The 25822-nt window shown below is 41.4% G+C and overlaps 1 protein-coding gene across 3 annotated transcripts in view; it reads left to right on the top strand.

Annotated features, from left to right (window-relative positions):
* Nucleotides 1–25822, top strand: part of SNX29 (sorting nexin 29) — a 490357-nt gene that overhangs the window by 374748 nt on the left and 89787 nt on the right. The window lies entirely within an intron of this gene.

The following is a 25822-nucleotide window of genomic DNA, read 5'->3' as shown; positions in this document are numbered from 1 at the left end:
CAAGGACAGCTTAGGAAGAAAATTCTAATCACAAGGTAACCCCTCCACCCCCCACTTATTTGCCAGATAGTTGGAGATTTCCAAGAAATTACACAAACACATGCAATATATTTAACACAATAATTCTATTAAACAGGAGATAAATATAACAGGGTAAAACACTATTCTCAGGGTCACCAGTGCCCATACTGAATTTCCCCAGTCACGTGACCTGATATAGCAAACATACAATTAGTGTCCCATTGGTACATGTGTACTTTGTAGGGCCCCTTGATGACCTGTGACCACAATATCTTCTGTGCAGCAGTTAGCAATGTGGCTGACTGAGTTTAGAACAGCTCAAAAGACTCACAAGTGGGATAAGGTGGTAAGTCCCTCCACAGATTTAATAGGCAGCAGGTAATAAATCCCCAAACCCTTACCACATCTCTCTAGCCTTTATTTGCAAGAAGCTGGAAATGGACGACAGGGGATGGATCACATGACGATTTCCTGTTCTGTTCATTCCTTCTGAAGCACCTGGCATTGGCTACTGTCAGAAGACAGGATACTGGGCTAGTTGGACCTTTGGTTTGACCCAGTAAGGCCATTCTTATGTTCTTATCTCCTGGCTTGGGGACACATCAGGAAGTAGGGAGTCCCTCAGAAAATTTCCCTGACTAGTTAACTAAAAGATGGTGCATTCACAACTCTGTGATGGATCCTCAGGTTCAGAGATGGCTGTGGACTCCTCAGTCATTGCAGAAGGCTGACAATCACTGCTGGCAGGTGTTCTCTTCATGCTTCTGGTGCCAGGATTTCCCCTCATCATGAAGGGGTGCAGATTACAAAACTATACTAAAATCCAAACTTTAGTCTCACAACCTAGCGCTCAGACACACTCACAGCAGGCGGCAGCCCTGGACTAGCAGCCAGAGCAGAGCTGGCCATGTGGTGACTGATCTCAGCTGGAGGGCTAACAGCCTGGCTGGAAGAAGTTTTCCCAACAAAGCTCTACAAACTGGGAGTCACCTTGGAGAGGGAAAAGCCCAGCTGAGGGATTTTGCTTTCAGATCCCCAAGGCCAGTACTCAGGGGGAACCCTGCATGCAGGCCTGGGACTCTCCAGCTCCCCACACAGCCAGTCCTGCCCTTTTTGTGGCTGGCTCCAGGCTGCTCTCAAAATGGCTTCTCCCCACTCCCTACTGGCCAAGCTAGCTCTTCTTCCCCGGCTCTCCCTTGTCAGTCATTTGACTCTGCCGCCTCCTCTGTGCAGCCATGACTGTAATCTTTCCCCAAGACAACAGGAGCCCTGTTCTAAATAGTGTCTCTCCTCTCTCTCCCTCTTGGTTGCTGAGCACTCTGAGTCTGCCCTTGACTCCCCATTCCTATCAGGGATTAGCCTGCCTCTCCCTGAGGTACCAGTGTACAGAGCCCCAGGAATGGAGATAATCTCTTTGGGGGTTACATTAAGAATTTTAATGGGTTCAATTTCTGTAACATGAAAGAACTGGAAAACCAGTCCAATTAAGCTTATAATACATTAATTATACATTTTCATTCCACGTTCTTGTACTTTTACAACATTATAAAGCCATAAAAGAGCACCTCTCCTTATATTTCTTAATGTTTGCACATAACTAGACTATTAATCCAGAAGAAATAACAGAAATTGAATCAGCTGACCCAACCTAGATCAGCACCAGCCCAACTAATAAATTTATCAACTAGGTGAACTACAAAGTAGAGAAAATAAAATTCTTTGTTAAAATTCCTAACCACACCACATGGCTTAGTTCTCTCCCACGTAGATGGGGCTTGCACTGTGCCCTGGAGGGTAGGGAAAAACACACTATTTTAGATCAGAAGCCTAATGCAGAGTAAATTCCGGAGTCAAGAGCCCTTCACTGAAATCTCCATGCCACTAGCACACACCCGCCCCCGCTTTTGAAACAAGGGGACTGTCAGCTCAAGCATATCTGCTGATTGGAGCCACAACACTATTATTGATGGATGACTAGATGACTTCCTGAGGTCCCTTCCAACCCTGATATTCTATGATATTTGGGGAAAGAGGCAGTTTGTCAGGAAGTCAGGTACAAGATGATAATATTAAGCAATGTCATTTTGGGCTAAAATGATATTATCTGTGAAAGTCATTTGTTCACAATTTTCAATATCTACCTTTTTGTCTATTTGTGTTTTTAAAGTAGAAAAATTAGTATTATAGGATCTGATCCATATAGCACTTCCTATGACTTGTGTTACTGTTATCCTATTAGGCATGCCCTACAATGACACAGGTAGAACACATATCCAGCATATTGTGACACTTCTGCAGTTAGCTGTGATGTTATTTTCTGCCTGTTCAGAGAGCACAAGGCATGTACTTTGGTGTGCCCAGTGTGGCAGCTGAATGATGGCTTCAGATTCCACTAGCAGCTGTGATTAGTATATTATATGCTCCTTGAAACAGAAATTTTAAAAAATCATTCTGAAAATTTCATTTTGAAAAAAAAAAAAACCCTGGAAACCTTATTTCACAACTACATTTTCATTCTTCAAGCATTTGTCTACATGGATCCCTCTGCAGGTAAGTGTGCCTTGTGTGGGTGAGCCCTGAATCTTTTAGTCAGCCGTATCCCTTGGGGCTGTGCTTGTGCCCTGTACACCTGCACACCCACTTCGGTGAGGGATAAAAGACTCCCTCTGCCCCTCAGTTCCTTCTCATTGCCCATGGACAAATCACCCAGACAATGCTTGAGTGATAATTATAGCCCCTGCCTGGGAGAACCAGTTCTGGTATTCAGACCTCAGGTATCTATCCAGAAGTCCACCTCTTACACTTCCAAATCTACCGGACATCACTTTTCAGAGCCAAGGCCTCATGCTTCAACTGAACCCAGGTTATCTAAACTTAACAATGTGGAATCTGGTTGGCTGAATTCTGTGGAAAGATCTTGCCTGGAAGCTATTCAAGAGATTTTGATCCAAAGCATAAAGGCCTCAACCAGAAAGATGTATCAAGGAAAGTGGAAGCTTTTCTTTTTGTGGTCTATTCAGAATCATGTGCAACCCCAAGACTCTTCTCTATGAATCACCTTGGGCTATTTGTCTTTAAAACATGCTCTACTTTCACTTAGCTCTGTAGAGTCCACTTTGCTGCTCTTTCAGCATATCATCTGCCTTTTGACAGTTACTCTTTCTCTCCCCCTCACCTGCAGTATCTAGATTTAGAGAAAGTCTGACTCATGTTTCCACATACTAAGGAGCCTTTTCCCACTTCAGACTGGAATATAATACTCACATCTTTCATGGATCTTCCCTTTGAGCCACTGCTCTTTGTTTCACCTCTCTGTTAAGGCACTTTTTGTAGTTGCTCTTACCTCCACCTGCAGAATGGTAGGAATTCAGGCTTTAATGCCAGGGTCATCATTACTGTCTTACATAAAGACAGAGTAACAGCACCCTAAATTTATGCTAAAAATAATCTTGGACTTTCATATCAATCTGTTTATACATCTACCATGGCTTTTTCCTAAACTACCTGATTCTCCTGGGGAGATTAAACTGTATACACTAGTGTACATAGGGTTATGTCCTTTTATGTTTCTAGGACAAAACATTTTTGTAAATTACCTAGACTTTTTTAGTGGCTTTTGGTAATAAGTTGAAGGATCAGACTGTTTCATCTCAGGGACTTTCCAAATGGGATGCAGATTGCATTAAGATTGAATGTTCTCTGAATAAACTTCTGATTCCCTTTCGTTTCAGCTAGGGCCCTGCTGACATCTGCAGTTTGTTTAAAAGAGATCTCTATTTCTGAAATCTATAGAACAGCTACCTGGAATTGGGTTCATACATCACCAGTCACTACTCCATTGTCACAGTTCTAGATCAGATGCTCAGTTGGGCAAAGGTTTTCTACAGTCATTATTAAGATAGGGACTCTAAACAGCCACCTCCTTGGAGCATAACTGCTGGCCACTTACCTAGAGTGGGATCTATGTAGATAATGCTCAAAGAAGAAAAAGAGGTTACTTACCTTACAGTAACTGGAGTTGTTTGAGATGCCTTTGTCCACATGGCTCCTACAACGCACCCTTCTTTCTTTCCCATTGATTTGGAGTTCTGACATGGATTTAGTGTGATCAGATAGCAAGTGTGAAAAATCTGGATGGGTGAGGGGCAATAGGTGCCTATTATAAGAAAAAGCCCCCAATATCAGGACTGTCCCTATAAAATCGGGACGTGGTCATCCTACATGGATTTCCATATTAGTAAAGGAACTGAATGGCAGTTGGGGGTGCTTTCTACCCTCTCTCTAGGGGTCATGACAATGCACAAGGCAACACCAATGGACACTGCTAGCTAAAAGATTCCGGGTTTGCACACACGAGGCGCGCACACCTACAGTGGGATCCACGTGGACAAAGGCATTTCAAATCACTCCAGTTTACTGCATGATAAGTAAGCTACCTTTCTTTTCAAAGTTGATTTTAATTTTTTTTACATATTTTTGTTTACATTATTTCATGATATGACAGAAGTAATAATGTACAATGTGACATGTCATATCATGTAGGTTTTACTGGGGTACAGGGGAAAAATCAAAGGGGGTGCCTTAATATTTAGCCAGATAGAAGGCCCACTTATAACTGCTAATTATTTTTAATGATTTTACATCATTGCCATTTTGTGATGATAGTATAATTTCAGAATTCTGGAGAATGAGAGGAAAATCCAAAGCCGCTAGAATGAAAGTATGGTTTTGAAGAAGTCTCTTTGCTTTGAAACATTTCTGATTGAGTATACTCAGACTGATTAACTTGGAGCATCTTTGTATTCCAGACACACTAGGTATGAAGAGGTAGGTGACAAGGTTAAGCCCTCAATATGCAACTAATTTGAAGTCAGCTATCTAATTTGTATTCCAAAAGGGCCTTTCAAAGTATAAGGATTAAACTCCTTTTACTGGACAAGATTTTATTACTAGAAGCTGGAATATTAGAGTTCTGCAGATTGCCCACTGGAAATAATACTCTGTCTAGCCTCTCGTTTGTTTCAGAAGTGTGTAATTGTACAAAGTTTCAGTATCTTTGACCTTCATGTGTCTGAAGCCATGCAGCTCTACCAATCATTTGCCAAGTTTTGTCCTAGTGGTCTGAGACTCTTAGATGCTTTCATATCAGGAAGTGGGGTGATCAAGTTTTCAAGACAGGAATAGTCTTTTGATTGATCATTCCAATCACTTTCTATGAAGTGTAACATTTTGGTGCAGTATGAGATTTCTGTACTAAATAACCCCAGTAGTCACAGTGCCAGGTGGAAACGATGATTTTTTTTATTACTTAACTGTTTCAGAATTTCTGAAATTACAGGATATTTTTATGTGACTCACTGTACAGTGTACAACCTTGCACCACTGTGACTCATTCAGGATTAGATCTGTTTTTTTATCCACTTGAAGTATGTATAAGGCAAATTAAGGATAAGAAATCAGTAACAGTTACTTAGCTTACTATATGACTATTACTGCTAATTATGCAGGCAAAAGATCTGGAAGCACTGTCCTCTTGTAAACAGTTTTCAAATTTTTTTTTTTATGGATTGGGAATGTGTGAATGAGTTCACTCACTGCAGACACCCCTTTGTGGCCAAGTGTGGGCATAGCAGACTCTCTCCTATCCTGGTGCCCCTCGCAGACAATCATCCTGGGCCTGCTATGGTCTGCCCCTCTTGTGATTTGGCCCTCTGGCCAGGTCACACATTTATGTCCACTCCTTTTGGGATACATAGTCTAGCAAAGGGTAGTCCTGTTGGTCGACTAAGGGGCCCTAATTCTCCCCTGGGTTGAGGTCTGAGTCTTGATCCTTCTGACTTCAGGGTCTTCTCTTGTGCTGATTCCCCCGGATGAGGGGGTAGGCTTTCTGCCTTCTTCACCATCCATGAATTGGTAGGGGAACTTGAGCCTGCCCTCTCCACTAGGTTCTGATCCAAGGCCCACTGGCAGGCAGCTAAGTACTGCATCCAGAAGTGCTATACTGCTGGTTCCCTGGATCACTTCCTACTAGTGCCCAGTTTCCCAACAGATGAAGTAAAGACATTAAACAACTGAAAAAAAAGGTAGTCTCAGACCTTCTTAGTGTCAAAAGTCCCTTCTCTGTGGGTCCGGTAAAGTCACCACAGCCAGAGGCATCAGGCAGCTTGATCACCAGTAGCGCTTTCCAGGAACTCAGTGTAGGTTAGTTCACCTCCACTGTTTGCCCCCTAACTGAGCTGGTCTATTCTCACTTTGAGCGCCTCCAAGCTAAACATGCTTTGCAGGTATAGTGGGGTAGGAAGGACTGGGCCCAGAGTAGCTGCTTACCCCTTCCTTACCTGTGCAGGGTTTGTACACACCATCACAGAATAAGAGGGGAAATCTTTTAAAAAGTAGATTAGAACAGTGGTCCCCAAACTCTTTCGCTCCTCCCTCCCCACCCGAGTTTACGCTTCCCTGGAAGCCGCAGTCGGGAGCTGGGCCCAGGAGCAGCGACAGAGCTCTGGTTAGGGGCCGGGGCCAGGAACTTGGGTCCGCAATCAGGAGTGCGGCCACAGTTGGGAGTGGGGCCAGAGCTGAAGCTGGGACTGTGGCTGGGAGTAGAGTCGCAGTTGGGGCCAGGACAAGGGGCAGAGCGGGGCTGGGTGGCCCTCCCTCCCCACCCCCCGTGGGAGCTGGCCTGGGTCCCACTGTGCCCCCCGAACATTCCTCCACACCCCACGGTTTGGGGACAACTGAATTAGCAGCACATTCTCTTCAGAATTGTGTATCATCTTTAGAATTTCATCCTGATATTCTGGTTAAACCACAGAGGTGGCTTATCCTCCACAAGTTGCAAGTGTAAGGCATTCACCTTTGTAGTAGGCTGATATCTCACTGTTTGGAGTATTTAATACAGTACAGTGGTGGGGACAAATCTGCCCTCTAATGCATATCTAATAATAAAGTCCATGAGAGTGACACCCATTCGCTTCAATGTATATTAGAGGACAGAATTTTGCCCTTAGAGATAACAAAGTCATGACAAATGATATTAAATATAGTACCTATACACAGTTGAAAAATTATTTGTCTTTAGTACATTTAACTGATTTCTTGCATATAACTTTCTATTCATTGAATTATTATAAATTGCAACAATAATGTCTATATTACATAAGTTTTGCAAATTAAAAAGTTTTACCATTTAGTTTTAGCAGATTACATATTGCTGATACAAAGCTGATATTTTAACGCCTCTATAAAGCAGTGTACTGCACTGTAGATCACATTTCCCTGAGGAATGTATTTTGGGATAATAGTAAACACTGAGTGATTTCCACTATACATGATTATATTTTTTCTTCAGATAAAGGAAATTGGGATGAGCTGTTTGAATGTTTACTGAATGATCATCTATTAAACAATGAATGGGGCAAGAATCTGGAAGTCATACACAATAAAATTTATAAGCCCTATAGCACAATGCTTAGCAAAGATAGCAAACAAACGTAAACTGAATCAAATAATTCCAGCGTTGCTTAAAAAACTTACTGAGATCACATTTGGGATAGTGTGCACTTTTCTGATCACCATGTATCAACAAGGAAATTGAGAAGATATAGCAAAGGGCAACCTGAAAGATACAAAGAATTGAAGATCTAAGACATTTGAAAGGTTACAGAATCTTTGGTAGATCTGTACTCTTTGTGAAAGAGAAGATTGAGACTAGATGTTTGGAGGTTTAAAAAACACTTCAGTGAGTACAGAGAAAGATTTTGTCAACAAAAATGATGCGTGGCTTGAAATTAAATTGTTTGGCAGTAGTTTAATGAGTCTACAAATGTATTTGACATCAAATATTTATAATTAAGTGGATTGATAAAGAATGGTCATCTGTTCAATAATTAGATTTGTTGGCACACATTCTGAGTAGCAATTTGGAGCTGTCTACAAGAGACAAGAAATACATAATAAAGATTGTTAAAAACAGGAGTTAGATCAGTGTTTGTGGAAAGCAAGTATGGCAGATTAATACATGCTAATTCAAATGAAGCCTTTGGGTTATCTCCTGCCCATAAAATGTCCTATTTTCCTGATAATCAATGAGATTTACTATCTATACCTTGTGGTCTCTGCTCAGTGTGAATGTTGCCTAATAGTTTGTTTTCTAAACTGTGTGGAATTCCCATTATTGTTTGTGAAAACCCAAGTTTCTTCAAACATAGTGCATTTTATATCTGTGTTTTAACTAGCATTTTAATTTTGATAGTGAGTTTATGAAGCACAATGGATGTGAAATGTTTTTATCTTCCATGTGCAATAGTGCTTATTTTCACTATCAAAGTTTCATTTTAATTGGTTAATAATGAAATGTTTCCCTTCAAGTACTTGTCCACATTATGTGCCTCATGCACTCAAGTTCGGAATCTTTAGGCAAGCAGCATCTATACAGGATGCATGAGACTCCTCGTGCTCTGTGTCGAGGGCATATAAAGTAGGGTGACCAGATGTCCTGATTTTATAGGGACAGTCCCGATATTCGGGGCTTTTTCTTATATAGGCGCCTCCACCCCCGTCCTGATTTTTCACACTTGCTATCTGGTCCACCTAATATAAGGGCAGAGCGCACCAGCCGCTACTCAGTTCCTCTCACCACCTGTTAGCTTTGAGACTGCTGTGGTTCAAGATAATCCAAGAAACAACTCTTAAAGACTGATTTAATTAATTAATTTAGCAATAAGGCAGTAAATTTGATAAATGCAGTATCTAATATTATATGCGTATTGTTTCATGAGAATATATTATATCCAGCTGTATGCAGATAAATGTTATCAATTACTTTTTCCCAAGAGTAAAATTTGTGATAATAATGCAGCCTTTTAAAGTACTATTATGCTCTGAAAATTAACCCCACATACACCCCTCCATCTCAACAAAGGAAAGAGTTTGGTTAGACCACCAGGGAATCTCCAGCACTGTAGGCCTCTCTGGTCTGGAATTGTCTGATTTGGAAAAGCCCTCTGTTTGACTGGTCCCTTGAGCTTAAAAGGCTCATGGGCCCAGTGCCATCACTTGAATTATTCTTGAAGTTGCCTTAGCTGATTGTTCAGGTATGTTGTAGGCCTGAATGGATAGCCTTTTTGAGGTCAGAAACAAACTTATTGACGGGCAAAATTGACTAATATCCTGAGGCTTTGGGTTGTTGTTTTTAACCTTTCCCACACCATCTGGAGCTTCAGTTTAGTTATGCAGAGGGCTCTGTGTGTGTGTGTGTGTGTGTGTGTGTGTATATATATACACACACACACACTTCAGTAAGGCTTTTGATACTGTCTCACATGACTTTCTCATAAATGAACTAGGAAAACAGCCTAGATGAACCTACTATAAGGTTGTTGCACAACTGGTTGGAAATCCACTCTCAGTAGTTATCAATGGTTCAGAGTTAGCTGGAAGGGCATACTGAGTGGGATCCCACAGAGATCTGTCCTGGGTTTGGTTCTATTCTATATCTTCATAAATGATTTGGATAATGGTATAGAGATTATACTTATAAAGTGTGCAGATGATGCCAAGCTCGGGAGTCGCGGGGGGGGGGGGTTACAAACAGTTTGGAGGGCAGGATTAGAATTCAAAATTATCTTGACAAACTGGAGAAATGATCTGAAATTCAAGAAGGACAAATGCAAAGTACTACTTAGGAAAAAATAATCAATTGCACAAATAGAAAATGGGAAATGACTGCCTAGGAAGGAGTACTGCAGAAAAGAATCTTGGGGTTATAGTGGATCACAAATTAAGTATGAGTCAACAATGTCATACTGTGCAAAAAAAAAAAAAAAATCATCATTCTGAGATGTATTAGCAGGAGTGTTGTAAGCAAGATATGAGAAGTAATTCTTCCACTCCAGTCAACACTGATAAGGCCTCAACTGGAGTAGTGTGTCCAGTTCTGGCACCACACTTCAGGAAAGTTGTGGACAAATTGAAGGAATTGCAGAGAAGAGCAACAAAAATGGTTCAAGCTCTAGAAAACATGACCTATGAGGAAAGATTGGAAAAAATAGATTTGTTTAGTCTGAAGAAGAGAAGGCTGAGGGAGGATATAACAGTCTTCAAGTATCTAAAAGGTTTCATACATTCTAGGGCTGGAAGGGACCTCGAGAGGTCATAGAGTCCAGTCCCCTGCCCTCATGGCAGGACCAAATACTGTCTAGACCATCCATCTAACCTACTTTTAAGTATCTCCAGAGATGGAGATTCTACAACCTCCCTAGGCAATTTATTCCAGTGTTTAACCACCCTGATAGTTAGGAACTTTTTCCTAATGTTCAACCTAAACCTCCCTTGCGGCAGTTTAAGCCCATTGTTTCTTGTTCTATCCTTAGAGGCTAAGATGAACAAGTTTTCTCCCTCCTCCTTATAACACCCTTTTAGATACCTGAAAACTGCTATCATGACCCCTCTCAGTCTTCTCTTTTCCAAACTAAACAAACCCAATTCTTACAGCCTTCCTTCATAGGTCATGTTCTGTAGACCTTTAATCATTCTTGTTGCTCTTCTCTGGACCCTCTCCAATTTCTCCACAACTTTCTTGAAATGCGATGCCCAGAACTGGACACAATATTCCAGCTGAGGCCTAACCAGCGTAGAGTAGAGCAGAAGAATGACTTCTTGTGTCTTGCTCACAACACACCTGTTAATGCATCCCAGAATCATGTTTGCTTTTTTTGCAACAGCATCACACTGCTGACTCATATTTAGCTTGTGGTCCACTATAACCCCTAGATCCCTTTCTGCAGTACTCCTTCCTAGACAGTCTCTTTGAGGATGATATCTTGGCTCAAAAGTGAGAAAGTGACAGAATTAAGATTTGTCTGTGAAATGAAATAAATAAAAAAATAAAAATCTGAGGCAGACATGGGATAGAGAAAATTTTAGCTCAAATAACTTATCAAATTTAGAGCAGTTGAGAACGGGGTCTTATAGTGGGAAACATTGGGCACCGTTAATAATAGACGTTGCTACCAGACCACTTACAGCTATATATTTGTGTCAATTATAATGACAGAATTGTCCCATTTTTTGGCATGTGTGTAAGCTAACGGATGGGAAGACAGCTCCCATGGTAAATCAGATCGTAAGAGGTTCTATACATTGACCCTGATAGTGTGTAGGAAGATCTTAAGTATTACATTCTTCCTCCCCCACCAAAAGGGATGGCGATTGGGATGTCAGTTGTGTGGTGAATCCATTGTTGGGGGCAATGAAGGGTTAGGTTAAGAGTTGCTTTCCACCCACCCTTTCCTCCTGGTCTGGCTCAAAGTCAGGTTTTTCTTTTACAAGTTTTTTTTTTTTTTTTTTTAAACTGGATATTACCTCTTGTTTTAGGTGGCAGCTACCCCCTTGGTTTTACTAAAAGTTTATAAACTTGCAGCAGCCTAATGTTTAAAATCATTCTGTCTGTGACTCATTTACCTGGATGTCCTGATCAAGTAATTCTATAAAAAATGCAGTTGGGGGGTTGCATTCTTTTTGTGGCTGTGACAGACCATATAAATTTGCCAGTAAATGTTTTCTTCTAATTGCCAGTTTACACATTTAACAAGGAATCTGTTAGTCTGTGAGTGTATGTGTTGTCTCACTTGTATGTTATCAGTAATGAATACTCTGCAATTAGAAATTTAGTTAATTCTTTTGATGATATATGAACCTGAATAAAATCCAGCACAATCTCCCATAGTTTTATTGTCTTTGCATTGATTAAGAGGAAAATACTGCGGTGTGTTTTTTGTTTGTTTATTTTTCTTCAGAAATGTAATAAGATGCACCCAGGAACAAATTGGTTGTTTAAAAAGATGTTCAGTATTGCAATATTTATAAAGTAGATTGGAGAAAGTGCTAGAAAATATGCTCTAGGGAACAGTCCTACTTAACAGGGAGATGGGCTAGCATTAACTAATATCTTATGATTATTCTATGGCCCTGAAATTAAAATAGGAGAGTGGAATATGGGGAGAAGAATTGTGGATAGGAGCCCAAGTTTTGAGTGGGGGAGTGATTTTTGCTCCCCACCTACTTTTAAAGAAGTTTGATACTTTATATATTTAAATGTTTCTAGTTTACATGGAGAAATGTGTTTTGGAAGGTGAAAAATGTAGTTTGGGTCATGTTTTAAAACAGAATGGGGCAGTAGTATTTTTTTCAATCCCACACACTCCCCAGGCAGACACCACATGCAGTGTCACAATATGTGTTTAATACATTCTGTTTCTGTTGGAATCTCTTATTTTATCATGTAGACTAACTGTATGACTTAATCCATAATTTGTCAATATCTGTCTAAATGCATTGTTCAAATGAAGATTACCTTATTAGGATAAATCCCACATGTGAGTACTGATCTGGGCATCTGATTTTAGCAACCATGTTTATGTGGCTAAAATCAGATACTGTTGTTTTTCCTGTTTTGTTCTGTCCTCCATTTTCAGATACTTACATAAAGTATTTAGTGAAATTAAAAAAAATCCTTTAATGTACCTTTTAATGTGGTGGAACTTTTAATATATAATATTATTTTATTATACTTTGCAAGAAACACTAAACAGAGTCATGCTAATTAGGTCAGTTTGCATGTTGATTTGTTCAGCCAAACCTGGATTTTATAATTTCTGATTTTATATGGTTTATTTTTATCTGAAATGTTTTTTCTCTCTGTCCATCCCTCAAGCCTAATTAGTAGGCTATTGTGTTTCCCCATAATTTTACAACATTTTGTGTGTTCCATGAGGCATTTGTAAAATCCATGTTTATTTGTTTTTCATTGTTTTCTATTAGAATTATGGAAAAAATCTTAACAAATTTTGCCTCTAGATCTCTGAGTGCATGCCATTCTCTACAGTTCAGTATATTGTATAAAGCAGAAATGAACAAGGACACATAGAATCATAGACTATTAGGGTTGGAAGAGACCTCAGGAAGTCATCTAGTCCAATCCCCTGCTCAAAGCAGGACCAACACCAACTAAACCATCCCAGCCAGGGCTTTGTCAAGCTGGGCCTTAAAAACCTCTAAGGATGGAGATACCATCACCTCCATAGGTAACCTATTTCAGTGCTTCACTACCCTCCTAGTGAAATTGTGTTTCCTAATATCCAACCTAGACCTCCCCCACTGCAACTTGAGATCATTGCTTCTTGTTCTGTCATAACTGAGAACAGCCTAGCTCCATCCTTTTTGGAACCGCCCTTCAGGTAGTTGAAGGCTGCTATCAAATCTCCCCTCACTCTTCTCTTCTGCAGACTAAATAAACCCAGTTCCCTTAGCCTCTCCTTGTAAGTCATGTGCTCCAGCCCCCTAATCATTTTCGTTGCCCTCCGCTGGACTCTCTCCAATTTGTCCACATCCCTTCTGTAGTGGGGGGACCAAAACTGGACGCAATACTCCAGGTGTGGCCTCACCAGTGCCGAATAGAGGGGAATAATCACTTCCCTCAATCTGCTGGCAATGGTCCTACTACTATAAATACACATACTAATACACATCAGGTAGACAAAACTGTGCATATTACTGTGACTTTCTGATTAAGCTGGGAGTCGTCATCACTTCGCAAACGTAGCCTGCCAAAGAGAACAGAGGACCCGATATTGTTGTATCCTTTCACTGAAGCACCAGTATGACAATACTTTACCAGCAACATAACTTCTACCAAGCAATTGGCTGTATAAATTAATCTACCACAGGAGGATGTCGGGGTGGTTTCCTATAATTACTAAAGGCTATACTGCCAACTTGTATCACTCTTAAAAAAAACCAAACAAACAAACAAAAAAAAACAGAAAATGAGAGTTATGGTAAATCTGTTTTTCTCTTTTATGCAGATATCAGAGCTTGATGTCCAGGTTCCTTAAACAGAGGATAGCCTTTGTATCAAATGAGGCTAGATATGGTAAACCATCACCAGATGTTGAGTTGGGGATTCTTCCACCAGTTATTTGTTATTGGCTGCAACACTGCTCCGCAGTCATAGTGTGGGGAGGAGACCAGGACAAGCCAGTGCATAGTTCCGGCAACTATGTCTGAGTGGCAGAGTAGCCTTTTGAGCTTGGTCTGGGATCTATGATCAAGTGGACATAGAGGCAGGTGTAGCTTTGGACTCCTGAATTTATTTAGTGTATTAGACTCTTTCCCACCAGTGCTTCCCCTCTGTAAGGACATAGTTTTCAGCTCCCTGGGTGTGCTGATCATCCGTGCATGGTAAAGTGGCAGTAGAAAGTGCATGAGCTGTCATTAACAAAGGATTGTCAAGAGATCAGCCATCGTGTCATATCCCAATCTGTAAGAGGTGAGTCTATGTGAGCTCTTTGTATGCATCCCTAAACGCTAGTCTCTTCTATCATATAGATCATGTTTTACCTTTATAGAATGTCACATCCCAAATGGATAGATTATGCATTGTACAAACATTTCTATAATGAAGATAACGATTTCTTTAATATTTAAGTTGCTCCATTTTAAATTTAAAGCATGTGTCTTTCACATGTTATCCTCAACTTTCATGGTAAACATCAATCAACGCTGGTGCTGAAGGCTGTGGAAATAACAGTGAGGACCAGACCAGGGTAGGAAGGCTTCATAGTTCACTCTCTTCTTATCCTTCAATTCTTCTAAGCAAGAAAGAAGAGTGAGGCTGCTCTAAATTTGGGATTAAAATGAAAGAAGATGCAAGACTGAGAATAGAAAAAGAGAGAGTTTGTATTAAAAATTGGGACTAGGAGTGACATGGAAATGGAAACAGAGTGGTAGGGGGGATTATGTAGTGCCTTGAAAGATAAGGGTTAGGTATTTGAATATAATGCTATAAAAGAGAGGCAACCAGTGATGGGGGTCAAAAGTTGTGGTGAAATGGTCAGTAGCTGGAAAAGAAAGTAACTTTATCAGCAGCGTTTGAGTAGATTGGATGGAGAAAGTTACTGGGAGCAGGCTACAGAAAAGTAGGTTACATCAGTCAAGGTGAGAAATGATCAAAGAATGTCAAGAGTTTTAGCAGAAGGAATGGATTTTGGTAGTGACATAGGGAGAAAAGTGGTAGGATTTAGCAATAATTCTTGGAATAAATTGAGAGAAGGGGAGCGGTTTGGAAGATGCTTAGCCCAGAGGGGTCTTGCATCCTGCATATGGCTATGTCAGCACCCTCCAAAAACCCTTTTCAGAGGTTTTTAAAAGGAACTCAAACAAACCACTGGGAACTTACTGATCAGTTAATCAGATGTCAAATATATTAAAATATCCTAAAGTACATTCCGTTTAGTTAATATGCACTGCAGAAGAATATCCTTCAGTTATCTAATTTTAACTTAAAAAAAAAAGAGAATTCCCCAGAGAGCATAGTTGGTTGAAACACGTCAAAGGAGAAATTAGCCTAAAGAAGGCTACATCAACCATCAACTGGCTCAGTGTAGCAAACCACTCTCAGTTCTGTGGCTCTCTGTAGCCAAACTTCAGCAGGCATCCTCATCCTGGATTACTAGACTCACAGCCAAGCGAGAAATATGAGGCACATTATCAGCAAAGAAGTTCTGTTTGAAGGTTACTTTCAGTGGATAAGGGAATCAATTTATTGAATTCTGACAGAGGACACTACTGTTAGTGAACTGCTGCTTCCTGGAGACTTCTGAGAATGATTTTTGTACCTTGCTGATTGTGTGGATACTGCAGATTTTTAAGGGGACGATGTATTAGAGGTGACTTTCAAAATTACGTTTGGTGCTTTTGTGCAGTTTCTTCCCATTTTTTTTTATTGCTCTTTAGGAGGTTTTCAGACTTGCTGAGAAAGAGAAAAGGAAAAAAGAAAACTGCAGCATTTGTGAGCACTGAGACAGAGTACAACTATTGTAGCTGACGGTTACTGCTCCAACTTAGGCTACTGGATAAAGTTGGGGGGATTTCAAACTTTTTGGACCATTCTGTTACTTTATTAGTGTTCTGTATAAGATTTCTGATCTTTAATTATACTGGGCTGAAAAAGAGAGCACTAGATGAATCTCCCAAGTCATCATAATAGGAAAAAAGATTCTTAGAAACAAGAGACCTCTAAAGCCTGCAGTTCTCTACTGTAGTTTGTGTAACTATATAAAATAATAGAGAATTGCCATGTCTACTTTCTTACTGTAGGGGTTATTTAATTGTATTTCATTCTTTCAATTAAAATGGCTCTATCAGGCTGTTGGGCAGCCCTGAAAATGATTTATTCATGAATTTACTCATAATTTCTTAAACAAGCTGTGGGTCTGTGTGTTACTGCAGTTTTAGAGTTATAATGTTATGGCAGCTGTCCTCAGGTGGTACTGTTACAGATAGTCTTCCAAGTTATTTTTCTTAATATGTGATTAACTTTAGACTGTTAGGAAAACATGCTGTGTTGCTGATGGTTTGCAGTTATGCAGGGTTCTGGAGAAGGAACTATATGAGCAGCAGGAGAATTTGCTTTCTGCCTTGTTCTCTGATTAGAGACAGTTCTTGAGGCAGAGTTATTCCCTAGGAATTATACATTGGTGTTGGGCTGAGATTCCTGAAAGAAGGGATTGTCCATGCTAATTGACCATCTTATTTCAGGACTGGTATACAAGTGCAAATCAAGGAAATTACACTTAGACAATATATACAGACTTCACGTCACTGATTTTTACTCTGCCAGAAATGACTCAGCAAGGCCAGGATCTGTGCTACCACTTGGCAGAGTGCTGACCCTGGTGTCAGAAATGCAACACTAATGACTTTGGAAGAAGGGGCAACAATATTATCCACCTTAGGATACTCAAAGAAATAAAGTCAATCACTAAACTAGAATTACTCTGATTTGAGTTTCTGAGAACTGGTCATGGGAGTTGGGAGCACTCAGCACCTTCTGTGGTAGAGCAATTTCTTAGATAATGTCTACAAACATTTCCTGAACTATTGTATATTCACAGAGTACTTACAAATATCTACAATTTTATTAACTCCATTATTTGTAAAGTCTAGTTACTAGATCCCTTTTATCAGTTTGGCACTTCTTCACCCATAGTTCATGAGTATATGTAGGAAAAATGCATGATACAGTTCTCACATTAGCAAACTCTAGTTCAGGGGTAGGCAACATATGGCACACGTGCCGAAGGCTCAGAGAGGCTGGACTCAGAGCTGGGGGTCAGGGCTGTAGGGGTGATGGGGTCGGGGCTGTAGGGGTGCTGGGGGATGCCTGGCTCAGAGCTGGGGTCAGGGCTGTAGGGGGGATGGGGTCGGGGGGTGCCCAGCTCAGAGGGGCTGGGCTCGGAGCTGAGGGTCAGGGCTGTGGGGGGCTGGACTAGGGGGGTGCCCGGCTCAGAGGGGCTGGGCTTGGAGCTGGGGGTCAAGGCTGTGGGGGGCTGGACTAGGGGGGTGCCCGGCTCGGAGCTGGGGGTCAGGGCTGTGGGGGGAGGGGGGAGGGGGATGCCTGGCTCAGAGCAGGGGGTCAGGGCTGGGCTCGGAGGATGCCTGGCTCGGAGCTGGGGGGGATGGGGTCAGGGTGTGCCCGGCTCAGAGGGGCTGGACTCGGAGCTGAGGGTCAGGGCTGTGGGGGACTGGGCTAGGGGGTGCCCGGCTCAGAGGGGCTGGGCTCGGAGCTGGGGGTCAAGGCTGCGGGGGATGGGGTGCTGGGCTCGGAGCTGGGGGTCAGGGCTGTGGGGGGAGGGGGTTGGGGGATGCCTGGCTCAGAGCTGGGGGGGATGGGGTTGGGGTGTGCCCGGCTCAGAGGGGCTGGGCTCGCAGTTGGGGGTCAGGGCTGGGGGCAGATACAGTTGGGGGCTGCCCGGCTCAGAGGGGCTGGGCTCAGAGCTGGGGGTCAGGGGGTGCCCAGCTCAGAGGGGCTGGGCTTGCAGTTGGGGGGGTGCCTGGCTCAGAGGGGCTGGGCTCGGAGCTGGGGGTCAGGGGGTGCCCAGCTCAGAGGGGCTGGGCTCGCAGTTGGGGGTCCAGGCTGGGGGCAGATGCGGTTGGGGGGTGCCTAGCTCAGAGGGGCTTACCATGCCGCTTACCCCCGCCTCTCCCTGAGCCTCAGCGAGCCGCGTCCAGGAGCTCCTGCCATTCAGCCCGCCGGAGCTCGCAGCCCCGCCCCCTTACCACGGGGCTCTGAGTGGGAGGACCTCAAGCCCTGCCCGAGCCACGCCGCTGCAGCGCTGTCCAGGGCCGCTCCTGGACGCGGTGCGCTGAGGCGCCAGGGGAAGGCGAAGGAGGGGGGAGCCTCCAACATTCTCATGGGGGCCCCTGCAGGGCCCAGGGCAAATTGCTCCCCCCTCTGGGCGGCCCTGGCTCTGCAGTTTAATTTAATTTTAAATTAAGCTTCTTATACATTTTAAAAACCTTGTTTACTTTACATACAACAATAGTTTAGTTATATATTATAGACTTAGAGAAACAGACCTTCTAAAAATGTTAAAATGTATTACTGGCATGCAAAACCTTAAAATTAGAGTGAATAAATGAAGACTCGGCACACCACTTCTGAAAGGTTGCCGACCCCTGCTCTAGTTCATTAACCTCTTTCCTGTCTTGGCAAGTGAACATATCTCCGTCCGTGGAAAACTATAACCAGTGCTCAGTTTGAGAGGTCACTTTCTTTCCATGTATTTTATCTACTTTACTCATTATTTCCAAACATTACATGGAAACGGCCGAAGCAGCAGAAATACAGCAGTAAAAACAAATATATTTCAAGTGATCATTTCTAAGTCTTACCTTTCTGCACTGTTGTGGTATAGAGATCTTCTCTGCCTCCTTTCTCCCTACAATTCTCTTACAATCAACTAGGCAGAATAGTACATAATAGCCAGCATATAGGGGCACATGACATTTTGATTTTCTAGAAGAGGGGGAGAGCCAACTACTTGCATCTGGCTAGAATGTATGCAGCTGTTAGCAACAAGTACTACCTGGCAAGCTATCAAGGGTATACTTGCTAATAAGAGCAGCAAAGTATGAAAAGCCTGTAGTGAGGAGACCTGTGCTGGGAGGATTGCTGTCACACAGGACACATTTGCCTGTAACTGCCAATATCCTGTTAATCTTAGCTGCATCAGATGCTCCAAAGAATGGCTAGATTTAGTCCTAATGAAAACTAGGAACCAAATCATTCATTCCCATAAGAGCAACTCACTGTTGCTTAAGCTATACTGCTTACTTGGATTAAGTTGTTCAAAAATTTACCACGCCAGCAGACCACACAGCATATTTTATTGTTCAAAATTTATCCCGAGGAAATAATACCTCAGAAACACTAACATGAAAGCATTTAAAGTCTCATAAAGTTGAAATGACTGTGGTATATTGGGGTGCTATTTGCATATCCATTCTTAGCATGAGAGAAATAGTGTATGGATACAGACCTTATATAAATTTAAATTTTTTTTTATTGTGAGTGAGTTCTGTCCTGACACATGAGAATAGGGTGGGCATTTTGAGTCCATGGTTTTATGTGAGTGTATATTACCATCTTCCTTGTTATATTTGTAGAAATAGACAGTTATCTAATTAATCTTTCAGTGCAAAGCTGTTTGAAACTGGCTCAGCAATCTAAGGTTTAATTAGTTCCCACAAGAGCCTCTGACTGCCAACCCTACTGTTAGGCTACCACTTTGGTGCCATGAACATAAATATAATAGGCATTTTGATTAAGACTGACCGACAAAGAAGTTGACTCTTTACAGAACTTCAAGGCAAGAATAAAAGTATCTGACTTTCTTTTCTTATTGAACTAACAGATTATTCTTTGCATAAGAGCACTGCCAGCTATGTGTGTGAGAGTATGCATTGCCTGGTATTCTAGAACCTGATCCCGCTCCTATTAAAGTCAATAGCACTTTTCTGCTGACTTTAACTGGAGTCAGATTGGGCCCCTACTGAGTTGCTCTCTCAGCATTAACAATAAAAGAGGTTAAATGCTAAACAGTTGTCTAGGTATACTGCAAGAAGGACAGGAGACTTGTTATGGGTTTTAATCAGGCCACAACTTTATTATATAGATGTCTGGGACTACCCAGCAGATAAAGTGTACAGTGCATGCAAATCCATTCTTATTTAAATCATTTCTCCATGGCTTTCACCAGCCTCCCTTTGTTTAATCCATGCTTATTCAACTCAGTTTTCTAGGGCTTTCACCAGCCCCCCTTTGTTTCCATCCAGGTCCCCCAGCCAACCCATGGCTTGGACCTTACCATCCACCAGCCTCGTGAGAGGGTTTAGGAGGGCTATGAGAACAGAGGGGGTTGGCTTCCTGCCGTGCCAGTCATAGGAGTCCCCGAACCCCCTCCCCTGTTCTGTTCCTTTATCCAGGACCTCCTTTTAAGTCCTTTACCAGGCCATTTATCTGGTCACTGGCTGCCCTCCCGGAGTACCTGCACTGAACATCCACCCAATATTACAAAATAAGCTGCAACATATGGCCTACCACCCTTTCTATTGACCAGAAAAGGTCCATCTTCACACCCGCTGTGAGAGGAAAAAAAAAAAAAAAAAACCACCACACTCCACCAAAGCCAATTCTGATGGTGTGGGAAAAATTTAAAAGGGGTGACTAGTATAATGCCCACAGCAGGTCCTAACCCAGCCTCCAATTTGCCTCCGCTAGGGGGAGGGAGGGTGGGAGTTGGCTTCCTTGCTGCTTGGATATAGAGACTTTCCCCACCCAGGTTTTGTACCTTTATGCACATTCCGGGGGGGGGGGGGGGGTGTCACCACTGCAAAGCACCTTTTGCAGCAGTTTCTGACCTTCCTCCCTCCCAAACCACCACAAAGCAGAGCTGCCTTCTTTGGGTAAGCCCAGACAACTTTTGTCCCACTTTTAGTTGCGGTGCAGTCATTCTCTTGGACAACAAAATTGGTGCATTTTGTGTTGATTACAGCAGTGTCAAACCTGTAATATAGAAGTGTTACAATAATGATGACAATGTACTGCTTCAAATAGTCTGAAAAGTATTTGGGACATTTTAAATGAGCTGTCCCATTAATAATCACTGAATACCAGTGTTAACCACCTGTTAGGCAATAACAATGTATATTAAATGCCAACATTGGTCTGAAACTGCTCAAACTGCAAGTTGGAAGTACCATTCCTGTAATGAAAATTGCAAAATCGGCTAATATAAAATATTATGTCAGACTCTGAATTTCAGGTTTATAGTGTCATATTGCATACTAATACCAGTGTAATTGAAAAACTGTCAAGATTTCAGTTGTACACCCTCATTTACTGGGTTGTAATTTGGCATTAACACTTTGCTGTGGGCAGAAACTTGGCACATGATCTCCGCCAAAGAGAGTGTTCATAAATATTTTGGGTGAAATTAAGTTTATTTTCAAATAATGGGAGTGAAATATTTTCCTCGGGTGCATTTTGATACTTGTACAATCAAAAAAAAGGTTTTGCTTGTTTAACTGCCTGTAAAATTTCAGTTTATCAGGAATGTAAATTCTTTGCCATTGGATTAGAAAATCTATTTTAAAACATAGAATTATTTTATTTGAAAGTGGCTAATACACATGAACAGTAACTTTCTTTTAACAAACATTTCACATGAACTTTGATAAACAAGGTCTTTATGGTCTAAGAATTTAGTATTCTTTATTGTAAATTAAGTATACAGTATTATTTAGTGTAAATTAGTGCCAGATGTGTCCTAGGTGCTTTAAAAATACACCTGAATCCCTCCCTAAATTATTATTATTCAGTAGAGTCCAAAGATTCCATCTACTATCCCTTCCTGTCTTAGTGTGGGAAGAGGGATTTTTGATCAGAGAGGCAGGGAATGGCCACCTTCGACATTCTGGTTAGCAGCTGAGTGTTCCCTTTGAACCCGCCACCCCCTTCCTCTGCCTTTGCCCAGAATACCTGTGGGGATTGTATGTCCAGTGGGATTGTGGTGAAGTGAGTATAGTTCCACCCACCCTAGTCACCCAGTGGCCAAATCTGAAGTGAGGGATAGAGAAAGCAGATTGGCTCCAGTAACCCTCTCCTCCTTTCCCCATCCCCAGCCAATTTCCATGTGTTTAAGCATTCCTGGGCATACAACAGCCATTTTTGCTGCTCAAAGCTGCCCTATAGGTGGTGTAGCTGTCAGAGCTGGGTTTCCACACTGGCCAAATGTCTAACTTACTCAACCTTTAGTACCAGAAAGGACTTTTTCTGTCTGGCAGGATTGGTAGGGTGTCCAGTGTGTTTTCACTTCCCCACAGTATCCTGGAGGGCTGGCATGTGGGGATAATAAAAATATAAGGCATTGTGTGTTTAAAAAAAAAATGAGTAAGGGATAATCTCAATAAGTAATGTCAACTTGTAGCCAGCATCGATAACCCAGCTCCTGTGAGTCAGTTCATGGAGTAAATCTAAGCACAGGACTCAGGAGTGACTGGTGGACCCTGTTAGCTGTGGATTGAAAAGAGATCTTAAATTTTTGCAGACTGAGCTCCTCTTCTCAGGGGGAGGGTGATGGGATGCAGCATTGGGTTGAATCATGAATTGAATAGAAGGGGTTTAACTGAGGAAGCCAACCCTCCTGGCTTGGTTGTATGGTCTGGAAGTCAGCCCCTCACTGGACCCAATTAATGCTCTGGTACTTGAAGGGGGAATAGTCCTCCCCCCTTTAACATTAAAGGTATTAAAGTTGTGACCAGCTGCTTTAAATGCATTCAGGTGTTCGTTGTCATTCTTCTGCATGTTGTCCTGAGGTGTTTTTATAAAGACTCTAAACGTGGCATTGTACAAGCAGATCTACCTGTGGTCCTGATTCAGGGCAATACTTAAACATCTGCTTTCCAGAATTGGGGACAGGAAAGAGCCATTATGTTCTATAGTGCAAATGTATTTTAAAAGTTTCTATATTTTATTTTAATAATTGTCAAACCCTATGCAATAATTAGTGTGCTATAGATACACCTCTACCCCGATAAAACACAACCTGATATAACATGAATTCGGCTATAACGTGGTAAAGTAGCCCTCCGGGGGGGCACAGGGCTGCGCACTCCGGCGGATCAAAGAAAGTTTGATATAATGCGGTTTGATTTTTTTGGCTCGCGAGGACAGCATTATATGGGGGTAGAGGTGTAGTAGCAATTTTTTAAAGTAATAGTAATAGATAACACTTGCATACCAATATTTTAAAAATATCCTTTTGGGATGTGGCTTGAAAACAAATATAGCACTGCACCAGTTTTTCAAAACAGTCTGTAAAAAGATATTTTTAGATCTACAGAATCTGCTGGTTTCCATCCAAAACAAACTAGTCCAAAGCCTATTTTAAAAAAGTGGTGTATGTGACAATGGCAAGTAAAATTCTCAAACATTCTTTAATTAAAAAAATCCTTCAGTTTGTTGAGGAAATGAGATCCTGGTGTTCTTTTGGAGCGTGATTCAACAAAGCACGTAAGCATATGCTTAGAGATAAGCATGTACTTTCATGATCTCGTAAATCAGGGCCATAGTTTGGCAAACATTACTATAGGATCACTCTTCTCTGTGGATGAAAAAGCAGTATTACCTATGATTCTCCCTGTTCCCTTGCTTCCATTCCACTTGAACTATCTAAATATCCTTAAGCATTGAGTCAGCCTCATATTCTGTCTCCTTCACTCCATCTAGCCAAGTGTCCTACTGGAGTTGATTAATGTTGCCTCTTAATCATCTGGAGAGAGGTCATTGTTGAGCAATGCAAAATGTGCATTTTATTTCTTGAACACCATCGCAGCCTTCCACCTCTACACTGATTTTCCTTACTCTGAACTTTTAAATCCAACTCTTAATACTATTAAAATCCCAGTTTTCAATGCTGATGTCTAAATTTCACCCACAAAGATGCAGTGTTCCCAATGTGTGTGCATGCATGTGTTCAAATCTGCATACTTAATCTTGAGCAAGGGTAACTTTGCTGATTTGTGGGTGTATGTATTTATGTGCATATGCATATAGCATACATATATTTTAATTCCTCAGTAAGTGGATTTTTACATTAACTAGGTCTTATGTGAAAGCTTTCAGGGACAGTTTTTTTAAAGGATTTAAAATTTATCAATGGACAAAACTTCTCAGAACTCAACTACATACAGTATTTGGGTACAGAGTTAGTGAGTATCAATTGGTGAAGAAAATTAGGATATATTGAAAGGCATTGCAGTACTGCTTAATTTGAATTATATGAGTTTGCCTTCATAAGGTCTTAAATTCTTCTCTCCCTGGCTATCATTTAGCTTTATTCAGAATCCTGAGAAGGATGAAACTTTAATCAATGAATGTTACTAAGAGCTTTCTTGTGACTTTGGAAAAGGGGGAAGAAAACCACGAGGAAGTGTAGCCGGTGTATAGAAGATGGAAGAAATTTTTGGCGGGAACAGTAATATTCCTTTCCTTCCCCTTACCCCCCCACCCCCAAAAAAGATGTTATGTTCAGAATAGAATATAAGTCAGTGTATATAAAAGCTGTGAAAGTTTAGATGCCTTTGTGTACTTTTTTTCTCTGTATTGACACAGTGGGTCAAAGACTATTGTAAGTAAGAGTTACACTAGGGATGAATTTGATCGCACACATAGCTGCAATATAGTGTATGTTTTCACTGTGTAGTAGAGAATGCAGAACATTCTATCGAAATCCATAGTATTTTACGTGTGGTCTTTATAACATTTCTATCAGTGTAAGATTTCATGAAAGCTTTTCTTTCAAGGAGAATATTGTATAGGTAAAGATGTCTATCCTAGGTAAAGACAGTTGCAATAATGTTTAGGAAAAAAAATTGCATCCTCATCTCTTTAAAATTGTTTAACAGTCTTACAGAATAATAATGCATGCATGGATTTGGTGAAAAGCTGGTGGGGGGGGGCAGGGGTTCTGATGTCTTCAGCTGGAACTTGTACAGAGAAAATTATTCATTTTGCTCCTCAACAGGGTATGAAAAACTGCACTATCTAGACCTGAGCTGATGTGAGGAAAGTGCAAAAAAATGTTTCACACACACACACAATTAATCTTAACTTGTTTACTACCAACCCCTATAATAAATACTTCCAAGGTTTAAGATAAGTAAAATTCTGACATTTGCAAATTCAGCCAAACCAACTTGAGAGCATTGAGAGATGCGAACAGACCAGAAAATATGCAATACCAGGTCACTTCCCTTTTTTGTTTGTTGAGAAACATCCTCCTCAGTCCTTTCTAGAGCATAAGAGATGGTAGGCAACCTAGGAGTAACAGAAATTGTTTACAGAAAACCAAACTAGACGCTTCCAAAATTGCAGTTGCCAGTGACCTACAAACCCTGCTCTCAGTCTGACTATGGCATCTGGATCTTTCCTCCTGCAAGTTCTCATCTTTCAATGATCTTCCAGACTATCCACTATTCAGAGCAAGACTTTCCCATTTCACCCAAAGAGGGAGTTTAAGGTTTCAGGTCAGCAGGTGAGGGGGAATACATTCCTAAAGTCAATATCAACAAGTTCTCCCTGACAGTTCTTTGGCACAACCTGTTTAAGTGCCCCAAATACTGAATGGACGTGAAGGACTTCATACAAGATTAATCTGACTTCTCTGAAAAGAAACTTTTAAGTGGACATAGGGACAAATTCCACTCTCTGTAATACTGGTGCAAATCAAGAGTAAATCAACCAAAGTATGTAAAACTACTCTGCTAATCAGCATAAATAAAAGCAGGATCTTGCCCAGGACCTTTAGTGTGCAAAGAAGAAAAATATAATTTAGTAATTATCCTAAGAAAATATTTCTGTTGCAGATAATTAGGTCCACTGAAAAGAATAAGATATTCA

This window comes from Malaclemys terrapin, chromosome 10 (genome assembly GCF_027887155.1).
Source record: "Malaclemys terrapin pileata isolate rMalTer1 chromosome 10, rMalTer1.hap1, whole genome shotgun sequence".
Lineage (NCBI taxonomy): Eukaryota > Metazoa > Chordata > Testudines > Emydidae > Malaclemys > Malaclemys terrapin.
This window is presented reverse-complemented; position numbering and strand designations above follow the sequence as displayed.